Source organism: Panthera uncia, chromosome F2 (genome assembly GCF_023721935.1).
Source record: "Panthera uncia isolate 11264 chromosome F2, Puncia_PCG_1.0, whole genome shotgun sequence".
NCBI classification, from domain to species: Eukaryota; Metazoa; Chordata; class Mammalia; order Carnivora; family Felidae; genus Panthera; species Panthera uncia.
Window position 1 is genome coordinate 63,831,416 of NC_064812.1, and position 15,813 is coordinate 63,847,228.

At 36.8% G+C, this 15,813-nt stretch overlaps 1 pseudogene; it reads right to left on the reverse strand.

Moving 5' to 3' along the window:
* Positions 1-3,326: 3,326 nt before the first annotated feature.
* LOC125924968 (tRNA (guanine(6)-N2)-methyltransferase THUMP3-like) lies at positions 3,327-4,833 on the reverse strand (annotated as a pseudogene).
* Between the last annotated feature and the right edge of the window lie 10,980 nt (positions 4,834-15,813).

Here is a 15,813-nt window from a genome sequence, read left to right on the forward strand (position 1 = left end):
CACACATCATAATATTTTGTACTAAGCAAATACAAAATACACGTCATTTAAATTGACATAAATTGATTAAGCCTCACCATATAGCCCATACAGCAAACCTGGCAAGAACATCCCACAATAACATGGATTTGAATATAACATGACAACCAGTTAGCTTCCGTTCTCTGCAGTGTCCATTCTCCACAAGGCAGGCCCAAATTCACTTCTCTTCTGGAGGGCAGTGATGGGAGGTGATTACCTTATGACCACTATGGGCTTTATCATGCCCAGAAAGCTGTGTATTCTGCTAGTAATAATACATAGTTAATAAAAGACATTGTTTCCTTTTTTCACACCATAACTCAAAGACTGACTGGAAAAGTTTGTTTGCAATATTGTTTGCAATCCCACATTTTACTTGACTAAACTTTTATTTATTTTAAATGTTTACTTATTTATTTTTGAGAGAGAGGGGGAGCATACACATAAGCAGGGGGAAGGGGCAGAGAGAGAGGGAGACACAGAATCTGAAGCAGGCTCCAGGCTCTGAGCTGTCAGTGCAGGGCCTGATGCGGAGCTTGAACCCAGGAACCGTGAGATCATGATCTGAGTGGAAGTCAGATGCTTAACAGACTGAGCCTCCCAGGTGCTCCTACTTGACTAAACTTTTAAACCTCACTTATAGTTTTACAGGGGAGTGGAGGAGTATTACTTTATTTCAAGCATGAAGAGGAAAAAAAATCTCTTACCAAAACAGGTTTAATCTATATGATGGACACATCAATTACTAATTCAATGGTTTTCCTACTACATATCATTCATGACTCAGAAAGAGATGTAAGGTTAACAGACAGTTGATTTCTAAGGTAAAAGAATTTTAATTATTTTTAATTGTTAAGATAAAATAATGTTCTGGTTAATTAAATGGATGGGAGAAATCCTTTCGAATGTATGCATATATCAATCATCCCAATGTACACTTTAAATATAACTGTATCTGCCAACTCAATAAAGGTGGGGGGGGAGGGCCTTGAAATATAGTAGTCCTGTATGTATATATTTTGACCTAGAGGAATACATTTTTTCAAAAAACAGAGTCATCTGAATGATATAATTTCGTATCACTGCATATTAAATTTTATTTTATTATTTATTTACTAAAATGTCAAGTCACTTTAGAGTTTATAATGGAAAAAAATTGTCTTCTGCTCCCTTTTTCACCCCTGATCTGTGCTTTCCAGAGGAAAGATATGAAATTCATTTTCTTCTGGCATTTACCATCATATTCCTAATTTATGCCACATATATTAATGTGTGACTCTCTCAATACTAATATCTATTGACTTCATACTATGAAAGATGAGGATTTAGTTTCCTAATACACCCTTTCTCTCTTTTTCTAATGTAGTTCTGTACCATGTTAGGTTAATATTCAATTTGACATTAATATTGTCATATAATAATCACAGCTGGACCATGTACTCATTAATGAAGGAAGCATTTCCTTGTGTAACTTTATTTCCCTGACTTCAATCAATGCCTCTTCTTTGCTTACTTCATTTCTTACGTAGCTTCCACTATTTGATGCCTAAACTCCCTCCCATTAGTGTGAATAAAGCTCCCCAGAATATGTTCATAAACAATAGGTAAATGCGGCTCTTTTGTTTCTTAGAACAATCTTTCCAGAATCCCAGGATGTTCTTTTTCTAACTGGGCAAGTGTGCTTTCTGGTCCTGCTTCTCTGCCGCGGTTCTAGGATTTCCCTGTACCATCATGTTAGGAATTTACTTCACCTGGCTCTCTAGTTAGGTTTTTCTGTTTCCCAAACTCCATATCTTTTCTTTCTTGGTCTACAAATTCAATTTACTTGAACACCCAGTAGGTTCCTGAGAAAGGGTGCACGAAGGTCAATATGTTGCATCTTTTAAAATATTTTATTCTAATCTCACCACTTGACTATTTGACCATAAAATCCCAGATTGGAAATAATTCTCTCAGAATTTGGAAGGCACGATTCCATCATTTCCTGACAACAGCATTGCAGTTGAGAGTCAAATTCCATTGTGGTCCCAGGCTTGTGACAACTTCTTCTGATCCCCTCCTCATCCCATCCCATGCCCCAGCCCCTCCCCTGAACTATGCTTAGACGTTTTCCAAATCATATCTTTATTCCTACTATTCTGAAATTTCTTGGTAGTGGTAACTTATTTTTCTCTTAGTAACTGTGCTAGGCACTTAGTCTTTCGGTTGAGGAAAGCACATTCTTTTCAACCTGTTATTGGAAATTTTCTTCTGTCATCTCCTCCTCCCTCACCTTCTCCCCCCACGTTTCCTCTTCCTCCTCCTTTGATAATTTCCTTTGTCACATGTTTTCAATTCTCACTGCCTGAAATACCACTGAGTTAATGTTGCCTAATTCTATAATTTTCTTATCTTTGTTCTAGTTTTCCAACTTTGGGGTAGATTTGGGGGGAGTCTTTGGGGGAGATCGCTTCCCATCCTTCTCATCCTCCTGTTAATTTTGTCTGTATTTAGGAGATAGGATCTACTATTTAAGAGATTTTTGCTATCTGAATACTCATTGTTTACAGCATCTTGTCTTTAATTTTTTAATGCTGTTTTCTCTCTCTTCTTTTACTGAAAGAAAATAAATTTTCCTTTAATCTGGCTTATTGGTCCCATACTTCATCTATCAGTACATTTGCTACTATTTAAAAATGGAAATGTCCTATACTGACAGTAAAGTGTGCAATTCCTTTGATGAATCCAGTCCTCTATTTTAGTTCTCTGTATTAATCTGAATAACAGATGCCTATTTTAATTTACAAGGCAGATGGCAAACTTTCCCATAGATCTTGTGAGATTTCACCTTGTCATGGACTTTGTGTTTTAAGGTTGAGGTAATGAAAACTTGAGCAACAAAAGAGTCAAGCTACACAAGCAATGAGCTATGGCCTCAGATGCTCTCATTATATTCTCTCCCTTTCCTTTAGGCCAGGGTAGCTTTCTACCTGGCCAATGGAAAACAGCTACTGCTGTAAAACCTGAAAATAAATTGTTCTAAACCCAAATCCCAGAGCATTTTAGTAGGCTTTTCTATGGGCATTTTTGAAGCATTTTAAGGAAAGTACTAAACACCCAGCTCCCTCTTCAGAACAGATCCAAAGAAAAGCTCTGCTCCTTCGTATGCTTTTGTTCAATTCCATCACATTCCATTCACATCTTCTGCTAACCAGGGTGAAGAGCCTTAGGCCGGTTTAAATAGCACAAACTGCACTTTTGTTAATACTATTTTTCTCTCAGTGTAAGTTCTCGATGCTGACATTTCCAGTGTTGGGAAGTACAAATACTGTTAAACACCTCCTTCTTTTCATTGCCAGACAATTCCTCTTTCTCTTTCTTCTCCTGAAGGATAATCAACAGCTTGAGATAGATGTTTCAGAACATAAACTACTGCATGAAGACCCTCTATGCTCACCCAGACAGTATGTGTCTTCTGCCATACATGTCACTTCAGAGATAATGCCCTGGTAGAGAGCATTTCTTGTCCTGAGTAAGTAGTATAGCCCTGCCTGTCTCAGGTCTACAGATACAGCTTATCTCTGGAGGCAAGCTGGATAAAGATCAGTTTCTCTTCTTGGAGGCTATCCTTTTTCCAAATGGCATATCTGTTACAATAATATCCACAGAGCCCGTTCTCAGGGAGGAATTCCAGATATCCCATTGAACAGCTCTTGGTCAATAAAGAAGAGATATTATTGGCTGCCCTATTCACAGCCAATGTATTGTTATCACCAGCAATATAACCATTAAACCATTCTGTAGCCCCCTCTATTGGTATTGCCTCTGTTCCATACATCCCTTCAACTATTTAATGAGTAGGTTGGGGACACAGAGAGTGAGCATCCCATAGGTGAGAGTAGATCTGAATTGTAGCTCCAAAATGTGAGCTGTTTCTTTGGTGGACACTCTCTTCTGTCAATGCAATGCCTACAAAGATTTGGTTATCATGGATATTCAAGAATCTCCACCTCAAAGTTGGTCATGTCAGCTTTCTACTTCAATTAATCCTGAACAGCACACCTAGAATTTCTTGCAGCCTGATTTGAGGTACAGCAGTGTTTCTCTCCTGCCCTATTGCATATAACTCTAAACTTTAACACTTGAGGATCAGTTTCTCCTTCTGAGCTTTCATCAGTCTTATCTTTGCAAGATGCCAAGTCATTACCTACTAATGTTGGTATCTTTTTGATAGCTGAATTTTCATAATAGTCTAAGGTATGTGAATCTAAGCTAGTGTTCTCGAATTCTTTTAACATCTTTGTCATCTGTTTTGTCTCCTCATCCATTATCAATCTTACCTTTACTTGAATTCTGATTTATCTTTTTATGTATTTTTTCCCTTGAAACTGGTGTTAATTTTCCATATTTTTAAAGGGTCTGAGCATGGGAGCTTCCAGCCAATTCTTCAAAATCCTTTAACACTTCTTCTTTTGTTTCTTTGAACTGGTAATCTTCAAACTCATGAACAACCACAAATAAGTGATCAACTGATCTCAGACAATAGCCTGAGCCAGACTTTCACTGAAATGTCAGAATATACCTCACTTCATTTCTGCAGAGTTTGTGTGATGAGCTCAATTTCTCTCTCATTTCATCTGCAGCCATTTGTTCAAAACCAGTAGGTTCAGTGGCTCCACTAGTGACTTGGAGATGCTTAGACTCACTTCTGAGGCCAGTTTCTTTCATGAAGGTTCACATCCAAGAAGCGGTTAGTGGTTTCTTGAACTTCAGACATGTTGGCAGTTCTTCTAAGATCTATCTATAACATTGTCTTGACCGCCAGAACAGACCCTTCCAGCTCCAGCACCCCACAGGCATACCCCAATGCTATGTTTTCTCTTCTCTCTCAAGATTTTGGGTATAGGACTTTTTTCAAGAAATTTATTGGCAAAATGTTGAAACACATACAAAAATTGAAAGAATTTTAGAGTGAATGCCAATATACCCATCATCCAGATTCTAGTGTCAACATTTTACTATACCTGCTTTTTTGCATATTTATTCCTACATTGATACATTGCATGCTTTTATGCATTTTAAGATAACTTGTAGATAAGTGTATGTCCCCCTAAGTACTTCAGCATTTCTGTCATTAACTAGAGTTCAATATTATTTTTCTTTTCACGTAAAAGTTACATACAATGTACTGCACAGATTTTTCTGAGTTCTAAAAGTGCAAATCCTTGTATAACCCAAAGCCCATCAGTATAGAACATCACTATCCCTCTAGAAAGATCATCCGAGTCCCTTCCAATTACCAATACAAATTCCACTCCAAGAAAAACACTGTTCAAATTTTCTTCCATCATTGATTGATTTTGGCTGTTTTAAAACTTCATAAAAATAAAATACTATAGTATGTACAATTTGTGCCTGGCTTCTTTTGCTAAACATAATGTTTTTGAGATTTAGTCATACTGTTGCCTGACAATAGTTGATTCATTTCATTGCTGAGTAGTATTCCACTGTATGAATAAGCGCATTCTCCTATTTTAGGATCTCTAGGATATTTTCCACTTTGGACCATTATGAATAAAGCTAATTTGAATATTTTTATACAAGTCTTTTTATGTGCATTTATGTTTTTATTTCTCCTAAGTAAATGAATACCTAGAGATGGAATTGCTGGATCATAGGTTCATGTATATTTAGTTTTACAAGAAAATACTAGATCTTTTGCCACAATAGCTGTCATATTTGACATTCCCAACAAAAATGTATGAGATTTCCAGTCTCTGCACATCCTTACCAAAATTTCGTTCTGATAATCTTTCTAATATTAATCATTTCATTCTGATGTGTGTGTAGTGGTATGTCTATGTAGTCTTAATTTGCATTACCCAGATGACCAACAATGTTGACCACAGTTTCACATGCCTGTTTCATGTGCTTGTTAATGTGTCTATTCAATTCAAGCTATTTTTTTTATTATTGAACTGTAGGAGCTCTTTATATATTTGTATCCCAGTCCCTTATCAGATACATGTTTCACAATATATATTTTCTTCAGATCTGTGGCAGGCCTCTTCAGTTTATTAATGCCTTTTGTTAAGTAGTTTTTAATTCTGATAAGTCAAACTTATCAATTTTTTCTATTATGGTGATTGCTCTACATTTCAGAACTTTGCTTTTCAAAAATCACAAAGATATTACCCTATGTTTCCCCTTAAAAGCTTTCTGGCTTAAGGGCACCTGGGTGGCTCCATTGGTCGAGCACCGGACTTTGGCTCAGGTCATGATCTCACAGTTCGTGGGTTTGAGCCCTGCGACAGGCTCTGTGCTGACAGCTCGGAGCCTGGAACCTGCTTCTGATTCTGTGTCTCCCTCTCTCTGCCCCTCCCCTGCTCACGTTCTGTCTCTCTCTGTCTCTCAAAAATAAATAAATGTAAAAAGAAAAATTTTTAAGCTTTCTGGCTTTGTGCTTCATTTTTATCTAATTCAGAATTTTTTTACATTTTCTTTGGTGATTTCTTCACTAAAGAAATAAGAGGGGTTTTCTATAACTTCAGTGGTTTTCCGAGATGTCATGTTATTGATTTCCAATTTAATTCTGTTATACTCAGAAAACAGATCCTGTGTGCTTTTAATCCTTTTAAATGTACTTAAGACTTGTTGGAAGGGACAGCATATGATCTAGCTCAGTGAACGTATCAGGTGCACTTGAATATATATTATGAAACTAGTTGTTGAGCCCAATGTTCTAAATGTAAATGATACCTAAATATCATTTAGGTCAAGATGGTTGATAGTTTGTTCAGCTCCATCTATGTCTTTATTGATTTTCTTTGTTCTATCAATTGCTAAAAAATAGTGTTAAAAAAAGTTCGACAATGATTATAGAATTGTTTATTTTTCCCCTTGATTCTGTCATTATTATCTCATGAATTTTGAAGGTGTTATGAGAGAAAAAAAAATTTATGAATATTATGTCTTTCTGAAGAACTGACTCTTTTGGCATTGTGAAAAGTCTCTCTTTATTTCCAGTGCTCTTTATTCCTTCCTGAAGATTGAATTTCAGTGTGGTGTCATTTCCCTTTAGTCTGAAGAATTTCCATTAGCATCCCTCAAAGGGCATGTCTGCTGGTGATAAATTCTCTTTTCCTTACTTACAATTGCCTTTATTTAGCCTTCTTCATTTTTGCTGGATATAGAATTTTGAGTTGTCAGATTTTTTTTTCTGTTCTTTCAGAACTCTAAATATGTGTTTTTCTATCTTGTTCGTATATAAAGAATGTGTTTTCTCTGGATGCTTTCAAGATTTTCTCTCTGTATCTGATGTTCAGTATTTTATTATGATGAGTCAAAGGTCAGTTTTATTTCAAATTTTCCCGTTTTTCAAAAGCAGCCTACTGAGGTATAATTGACATACAGTAAATCGGGGCATACTCTAGTGTACATTTGGGGATACATTTTGACATACATGCATACTCCAGAAACCATCACACAATCAAAACAATGAACATGTCTGTTACCCAAGAAAGTTTCCTTCTGCCTGTGTAATTTATCCCACCTTCATCCCATTCATGGAGCCACTGATCTCCCTCCTGACACTCTACATTGCTTTGTATTTCCTAGAATTTTTTTATACTCTTTTGTCTAGCTCTTTCAGTAGCATAACTATGTCGAGATTCATATGCTATGGTGTGTATCAAGAGTTCAGTGCTTTGCATTGCTGAGTAGTAATCTACTATAATGATATGCTTTATATTTATCCATTCACCTATTAATAGGCATTCACATTCTTTCAATTTGGGGGCCATTACAAATAAAGTTGCCATGAACATTCATGCACAATCTTTTCATCTGCCTTGGGTAAATACCTAGGACTAGGATGGCTGGGTCACACGGAGGTGTGTTTAACTTTTTTTTTTAATGTTTACTTATTTTTGAGAGAGTGCAACAGAAGAGGGGCAGAGAGAAAGGGGAACAGAGGATCCAAAGTGGGCTCTGTGTTGACAGCAGACAGCCCAATGTAGGGTTCGAACTCACAACCATGAGATCATGACCTGAGCTGAAGTCAGATGCTCAACTGACTGAGCCACCCAGGCACCCCTTTTTAAAAAATTAATAAACTATTGGTATTTTCCAAACAGGTTTTATATCTCACATTCTGACCAGAAGTCATTGAGAAGTCCATTTGCTCCATATCCTTATCAACATTTGATTTGATAGGTCTTTTCTTATTTAATAATAATAAAGGAACCTAATGCTATAGTACTAAAAAAAGAACCTAATGGTATAAAACACTTGTTTTAAAAAATGGATTCCAGTTCACACATTGTTTCCTAAGCCACTTTTTTCCCTTAATACTGAATCATGAGTTTTTGAAGTCATTAAAAACTCTCCTACAATGTCTTAACTTTAGTGGCTATAAAGGTTTTCATCATATGGCAATGCCATACTTCATTTCATGTCCGCTATCTATTGTTGGACTGTTAGATTCTTTCTAGGTTTCCACTTTTTAAAAAATCTGGTAAGGTAAAATACATATAGCATGAAATGTACCATTTTAATCATTTTTAACTGCACAATTTAGTGTTAAGTACATTCACATTGTTGTATACTCAATGTCCAGAACTTTTTCATCTTGCAAAACTAAAACCCTATACCCATTAATTAACAACTCCATTTCCTCCTCCCCTCAGCCCCTGGCAACCACCATACCATTTGCTGATTTGTTGTTGTTGTTGTTGGTATGAATCATGCTTTTGGGATTATATCTAAAAGATATTTACCTAACTCAAGATTACAAAGATTTTCCCATAAGTTTTTTTCCTTGAATTTTGTAATGTTTGATTTTACATTTAGGTCTATGATCTATTTTGAGTTAATTTTTCAATATGGCAGAAGGATATGGACAAAAAGTCATTTTTATGTGTGGATATCCACCTGTTCCATCAGCATGTTCAAAGATTAAAAATGTTAAAAGATGATCTTTTCTCCACTGAATTGCTTTTGCATCTTTCTAGAAATAAGTTATTCAATTATGTATGGATATATTTCTGGACTCTTCAATCTATTCCTTTGATCTCTTTGCCAGTATCATACTGTCTTGATTACTGTAGCTTTATAATAAGCATTAAATCAAGAAGCATTAATCCTCCAATTTTCCTCTTTTTCAAATTTATTTTTGCTATTTTAGGTACTCACATTCCTTATGGATTTGGGAGTCAATCTGTCAATTTATGCAAAATAACCTGCTGGGGTTTTGATTGGGATTGCACTGAATCTGTAAGCAAATTCAGGAAGAATTGACATCGTAACAATATGGAGTCTTCTGAGTCTTCTGGCCATGAATACAGCATATCTCTCCATGTGTTTTGGTCTTCCTTAATTTCTCACAGCAACATCTTTTTCCTTTTCAGAGTATAACTCAGAAGTAAGGTCAGACACTATTCATGGCTCTGTGTGAGTATCGGACACTGTTCCCTCTAAACCCTTTCTGATCATTTCTTTGGCCTCACATAGTTTCCTCACCACATACATGCACCTATCAGTTCTCTGCTCACCCTAAAGAGGACCCTGTGCAATCTCCAGGAATCTCTCTCTGTAACGCTTTCCTCTTTAATATTCTGTCCTACAAACTCAAAGTCTTTTGTTCTCACACTCTGAGCTCTGTCTCATCAACTCAGAGAGGTTGGGCCTAACTGGGTTCCTTTTCCCCTCAGTGTAGCCCAGAAACTCTCTTAAGGCAGTAAGCTGGAGCAAACATAGTACTAGCCTCATTTCCTATCGCTAGGCATCATTGTCCTTTATTGTCTGATGTCCAGTGTCTTAAAAAGTGTTGCATGTGTCTTGTTTAATTTTTTTTTGTTATTGCTTTTCATAGGAGAGTAAATCTGGTCTGTATTATTCCATATTGGCCAGAAGTGGAAGTCACAGCCAGTATTTTTCCTCTATGCTTTTATCTCCTATACTCTGTTTCCTTCTGGGACTCAATTACACATGTATATTAGACATTTTCCTATTGTCTCACAGTTTCCTGAGGTGCTCATCCTATATTCTCCTCTGTTTCTCCTACTTTTTCAGATTAGACAAATTCTGTTGATTTATCTGCAAGGTTACTTGCCTTTTCTTCTGCCACATCCATTTTGCTAAATCCATTAACTGAATTTTAGCTTCAAATATTAAATTTCAAAATCCAGAATTTTCATTTAAATTTATATCTCTGCTGATAATTTCTATTTTTTCACTTGTGATGAGTACATTTTCCTTTACCTTGTTCAGCATAGCTGTAAAATCCATTTTAAAATCCTGTCTGCTATTTCCAACAGCTGGGACATTTGGGGTTCAGTCTTTAGAGAATGGGTAATATTTTCCTGTTCTCCTTTGCTGAGTAATTCTGTATTGTAGCCTCACATCATGAATTCTATAATTTAGGAACTCTGGTTTCTGCTTTATTCCTTCAAAATGGTTGAATTTTGTTTTGATTAACTTGGCTGGTCTCCTACTGAACTCAATGCTGTTTGGAGTCTGTTACCCATTTACATGGATAAGGTTCAGCCAGGAATTTTCTGCAAAGCTTAAACACAAAATTAGAGGATCCCCCTCCCTTTCTCTCACCTTTTCAGGATTGCCTCCAAGACTCTCCTTTGTCTCAGGTAGCTCTGAACTTTGTTCTCATTTATTCAGGACAGAAAAAGTACATGTTTTCCCTCAGGATCTTAGCCACTCAATGTGGTGCCAACTTCAGGCTGTTCTTAGGCTAAAAGCCATTTTAGAACAGAGGGGTCCCTTCTTCCAAATGCCCACTTCCTTCCAGAATCTTTTTGCTTTCATTCACTCATTAGTTAGCGATACAGTTGTTTCTCATATTTTGTCAGTGGAAAGGAAATGGTGCCCCCAGTAATTTATTTTTGATGTTTCCTACTGTTCTCTAACTTCCCTCTTTTATTCTAAGAATTCTTCCATTATTCATTTGGGTCCCTTTCTTTCACATTAAAACTGTTCTTTGTCTCTTGTTTTAATGTTTACTTATTTATTTTGAGAGAGTGAGAGAGCTGGGGAGGGGCAGAGACAGAGAGAGACAGAGAATCCCAACCAGTCTCTGCACTGTCAGTGTGGAGCCCCCTGCAGGGCTTGATCCCCATGAGATCATAACCTGAGCTGAAACCAAGAATTGGACACTTAACCAATTGAGCCACCCACATGCCCCAACATTAAAACTGTACTTAACTAACCATTGGTTGCACTTTCTTTGTTAACAGTGACACGCTAAAAGGCAGATTAAAAATTTTTTAATGTTTATTTTTGAGAGAGACAGAGCTCCAGTGGGGGAGGGGCAGGGAGAGAAGGAGACCCAGAATCCAAAGCAGGCTCCAGGCTGTGAGCTGTCAGCACAGAGCCCGACATGGAGCTTGAACTCACGGACCATGAGATCATGACCTGAGCTGAAGTCAGACGCTTAACTGACTGAGCCACCCAGTTCCCCACTAAAAGGCAGATTAGAAGATCCACACTGGTGGCTGGCTGTACTTCCCTAAAGGTAACTTTGCCAAGATTTTTTCATTATTTTGATGATGGACCAACAAATGTGCATATCTACGTGCCTTTCCTTTGGGGCTGGTCAGTGATATAGTCAAATATCTTAGAAATCATTTTCATTCTGAAAAGACATTAATCAGGTGGTGGTCAATCCTATAGACATAGATCTTTAAAAAATTCTTTCTTCAAATATAATATACTTTATAATATAATATACTTGTACTCTCTTGTGCTTTTCTCAGTGAACACTTGCCTAATGCTGAATTAAATATTTCAGTTTACATATGAAAAAAAAAACAGGCAAGCAGAACTCCCTCAAATCTTAAAAGTTTGGCTTAAGTGCTGGATGATGGCATCATATTCCAATCACCCCTTATTTTCATTAGGAATTTTATTTCATCTCCAGCAGGAGAGGCTTTGTCACAAGCATTCTATGTTACAACCAACCGAAAGTATTTATATTCTTTCAAACAGAATTTACTCTCTCACGCTTTCATGACTTTCATGACAGAGAGTACACTCTCTTCCTCAAATGTTCCTTTTCTCTCTCTGTTTGGTTGCAGAACTGGTACTTTCTGTCAATATCCAGTATAGTGATCTCTTCTGTGAGACCTCTGACTTTTCCAGAATGTACATTCTGACTTCTTCATCCCTTTTATACCTAACTGAAACAGCGCATCTGCCTCTACTAAAATACTTATTAATTTCTGTTTTAATGACTTTGTTTATATGTCTCCCCTACTAGTTTAACTCCATGTGGTCAACAACTCACATGATTTAATGAAATCATCATACCAACTAACAGCATCTCCACTAATGACCAAAGAGGTCCGCAATACTGAATCACATTTAATATTGTCCTGTGGCAAGAATCAATTTACCCCAGATGAGAACTTATTCTTTTATTATGGAATAGCATTTAGTTAAAAAATAATGCATACATACACACACACACACGTGTGGCCATGTGTGTGTGTATATGTGTGTCATTATCAGTATTTTAGAAAAGTATTACCTAGAGCTATTTTAAATTCTAACCCATGAAAACTTAGAGCCTCATTCTGCAAACTCAAATGTATGCATCACAGGTAGCACAGAGTCTGTTGCCCTTTTATCTACTATGATTTCTATGGTGGAATTCAATATAAGAGAGATTATTGTTTCTGTAGTGAATTTGCAATATGTTTCCATTTTGAAATATTGAATATTGTGTATTCATGTGTGCAGGTGTCAGCTGGATAAATTTATAGAACAGCTTTTTTAAGTATTATAGATTTTACACAATAGACATGGAATCACTGCTTATAAAATAATCTGCGGAAGGTTATGTTTCAATTGTAAATGACAAACCCCAGACCTGGTATATAGAGTGGGCCCTGAGCAGCACTTTTTCCAGATCTTCATGTTACTAAACTGTTTTCAGGAGGGCCCAGCAGCTGTTCTGTGAATCTACTGAAGAATTAGGAAAAAATATTCTCCAAGTAAATTTAGCTTAAAATTCTGTAGCTTTTGAGGATTGTGAATAGATGCAATACCTCATATCATATCAAGACATGTGACATGATAAAGAAAACAATGCTCTTACAGATGTAATAAGATTACATTAAGCAGCAACTTTAGACATGCTGGAAATAAACAAAAGCAAAATGGTAAAGGAATCTGTCTTCACTTTAAATGTATCTAGTACATTTCATAACACTTGAGTGAAATACTTCTCTGAAAATAAGTGTGCCACTAATTTTTTGAGAATTCTTACAAATTTCCTCACCCCATGTGAAGAAAATGAACATTTAAAACCACAAGAATGTTTACCTAACCAGATGGAATCTGGAGAATCAAAGAAACAGGAAAAAATGATTAAAACATGATCAAAACAATTATAACATGCTAAAGTTTTGTATTGGTGAACATAGGCAGATATAGTAAGTGGGTAGCTATCAGGAGGCAGGATTGGGGGCAGGGCGTTGACCGAGTCCTTGATTGCAACCCCCTTAAGACGGAATGCGCTGGCTGTGCACCAGAGTCTAGTGTGGGGACGGCAGTTTTCTCCCATAAAGTGTCTCAGGTAAGGGCTTTGCAGCCACCTATGGTGGGACCTGGAAGATCACATATAAAACTTTGGCCTGAAGCTGGATTCCCCAAATGCCAATCTAAATAACTGGTACTAAGTTAAAATGTTCTCTTCAAAGGAATAGATCAGTCTGCCTTTCTTTTTAAAAAAAAAAAAAAAAAAGAATTCAAGGTAGGTTGAGTGATTGAATAAGTTATACAGATCAGTTTATAGCCTTGTAGTCAATATTGAACTAAGTAGATCATTACCGTATTTTGAGATATTTAATTTTAAATTTTAATTCATGTCTACTTATTTGAATATTAAAATAATAATAACCCCACACAGAAATAGTCAACTGATCTCTGACAAAGATGCAAAAGTAATTCAATGGAAAAAGAATAGTCTTTTCAATAATTGGTGCTGGTACAATTCCACATCCACGAAAAAAATTAAAAAAAAAAAACCCTAGACAAAGATCTTATACCTGTCATGGAAATTGGCTCAAAATGGATTATAGACCTAAATATCAATTTACAAATATAAAACTTCTAGAAGAAAACATAGGAGAAAAACCAACAGAACCTAGTGGATTAGTTTGCTAGGGCTGCCGAAGCAAAATACCACAGATCAGGTGGCTTAAATGACAGAAATTTATTTATTTACTTATTTGCTTATTTTCTCATAGTTCTGGAAGCTGAAAGTCCAGGAACAGGTGTTGGCAGGTTTGGATTCGCCTGAAGCCTCTCCTTTTGGGGAGCAGATGGCTGTGGTCTTCTCTTTGTGTGCATGTATCCCTAGTGTCTCTTCCTCTCCTTATGAAGACAGCAGTAATAGCAGAGTAAGGCTCCAGCCTAATATCCAAAAAAAGCCTGACAATACCAATTGCTGATGCGGATGCAGAGCAATAGGAGCTCTTATTAATTCCTGCTGAGAATGCAAAATGATACAGCCACTTTGAAGACCATTTGGCAGCTTCTTTCCAAGCTAAACACAGTCTTACCGTATGATCCAGCAATTGTACTCCTAGGTATTTACCCAACTGATTTGAAAACTTATGTTCACACAAAAATCTTCATCCAAATGTTTATAGAATCTTTATTCACATTTGCCAAAAACTAGAAGTAATTAAACTGTTCTTCAATCAATTCAACGGAATACTATTTAATGATTAAAAGCGATGTGCTATGAAGCACAAAAAGACTTGGATGAATCTTAAATACATATTGCGCAGTTTAAAAAGCCAGTACAAAAAGGTTATATGCTTTATGATCTCAATTATATGATATTCTGGAAAAGTCAAAACTATAGAGACAGTAAACACATCAGTGGTTGGGTTTGGATGGGGGCTGTGGAGGGTTGAAGAGGTGAAGCACAGATTTATTTAAGGCAGTGAAACTATTCTTTATGATATATAATGGTGGGCATATCATGCTGTATGTTTGTAAAAACCTATTAGAACTTTACAGCCCAAGAACACACCTTACTATATGCAGTTTAGAAAATGATTTAGGCAGTTCAGAGATCTCACAATGAAATGTAGATGATGACAAAATAATCTAACTGAAATGTTAAATTAATTAAACAAGGAGGCCACTAAACCGAGGTGGCTTTAACGTCTTAGGAGCCCATGTAAGCAAGCCCAAATCTAAGCCTGAAATGCCTCAAGGTTCAGGAATCAAAACCTAAGGACAACCAATCACAAACAGCCACTGGGCTTTCCCAAATAAGGCAACTGCTTAAGCTACAGGCAATCAAATCATTTCCTTGCTTTGCTTCCACCTCATCTCTCTTTTTATTTTTTAAAGTTTATTTATTTATTTTGAGGGAGAGAGAGAGGGAGCATGTGTGAGGGAGCAGGGGAGGGGCAGAGAGCGAAGGACAGAGAGAGAATCCCCAAGCAGGCTCTGCACTGCCAGCACAGACCTGGATGCAGGGTTCAAATCCATGAACCCTGAGATCATGACCTGAGCGGAAACCGAGAGGCGGACCCTTAACCAACTGAGACACCCAGGCACCCCTGCTTCCACCTCATCTCTATACAAGTGTTTCCCTGGCTCCTGTTGGAGGAGCACTTTCAACCACTTCCAACATTTCCAGTTTGGCAAGTACCCAATTCAAATGGATTTTGCTCAAATAAACTCTTAACATGTTTAATATGCCTCAGTCTAACAGTTCTACAATGTATGAAACAAACTCACTGGGGATTGAAATGTATGAAACAAGTCAGATAACCT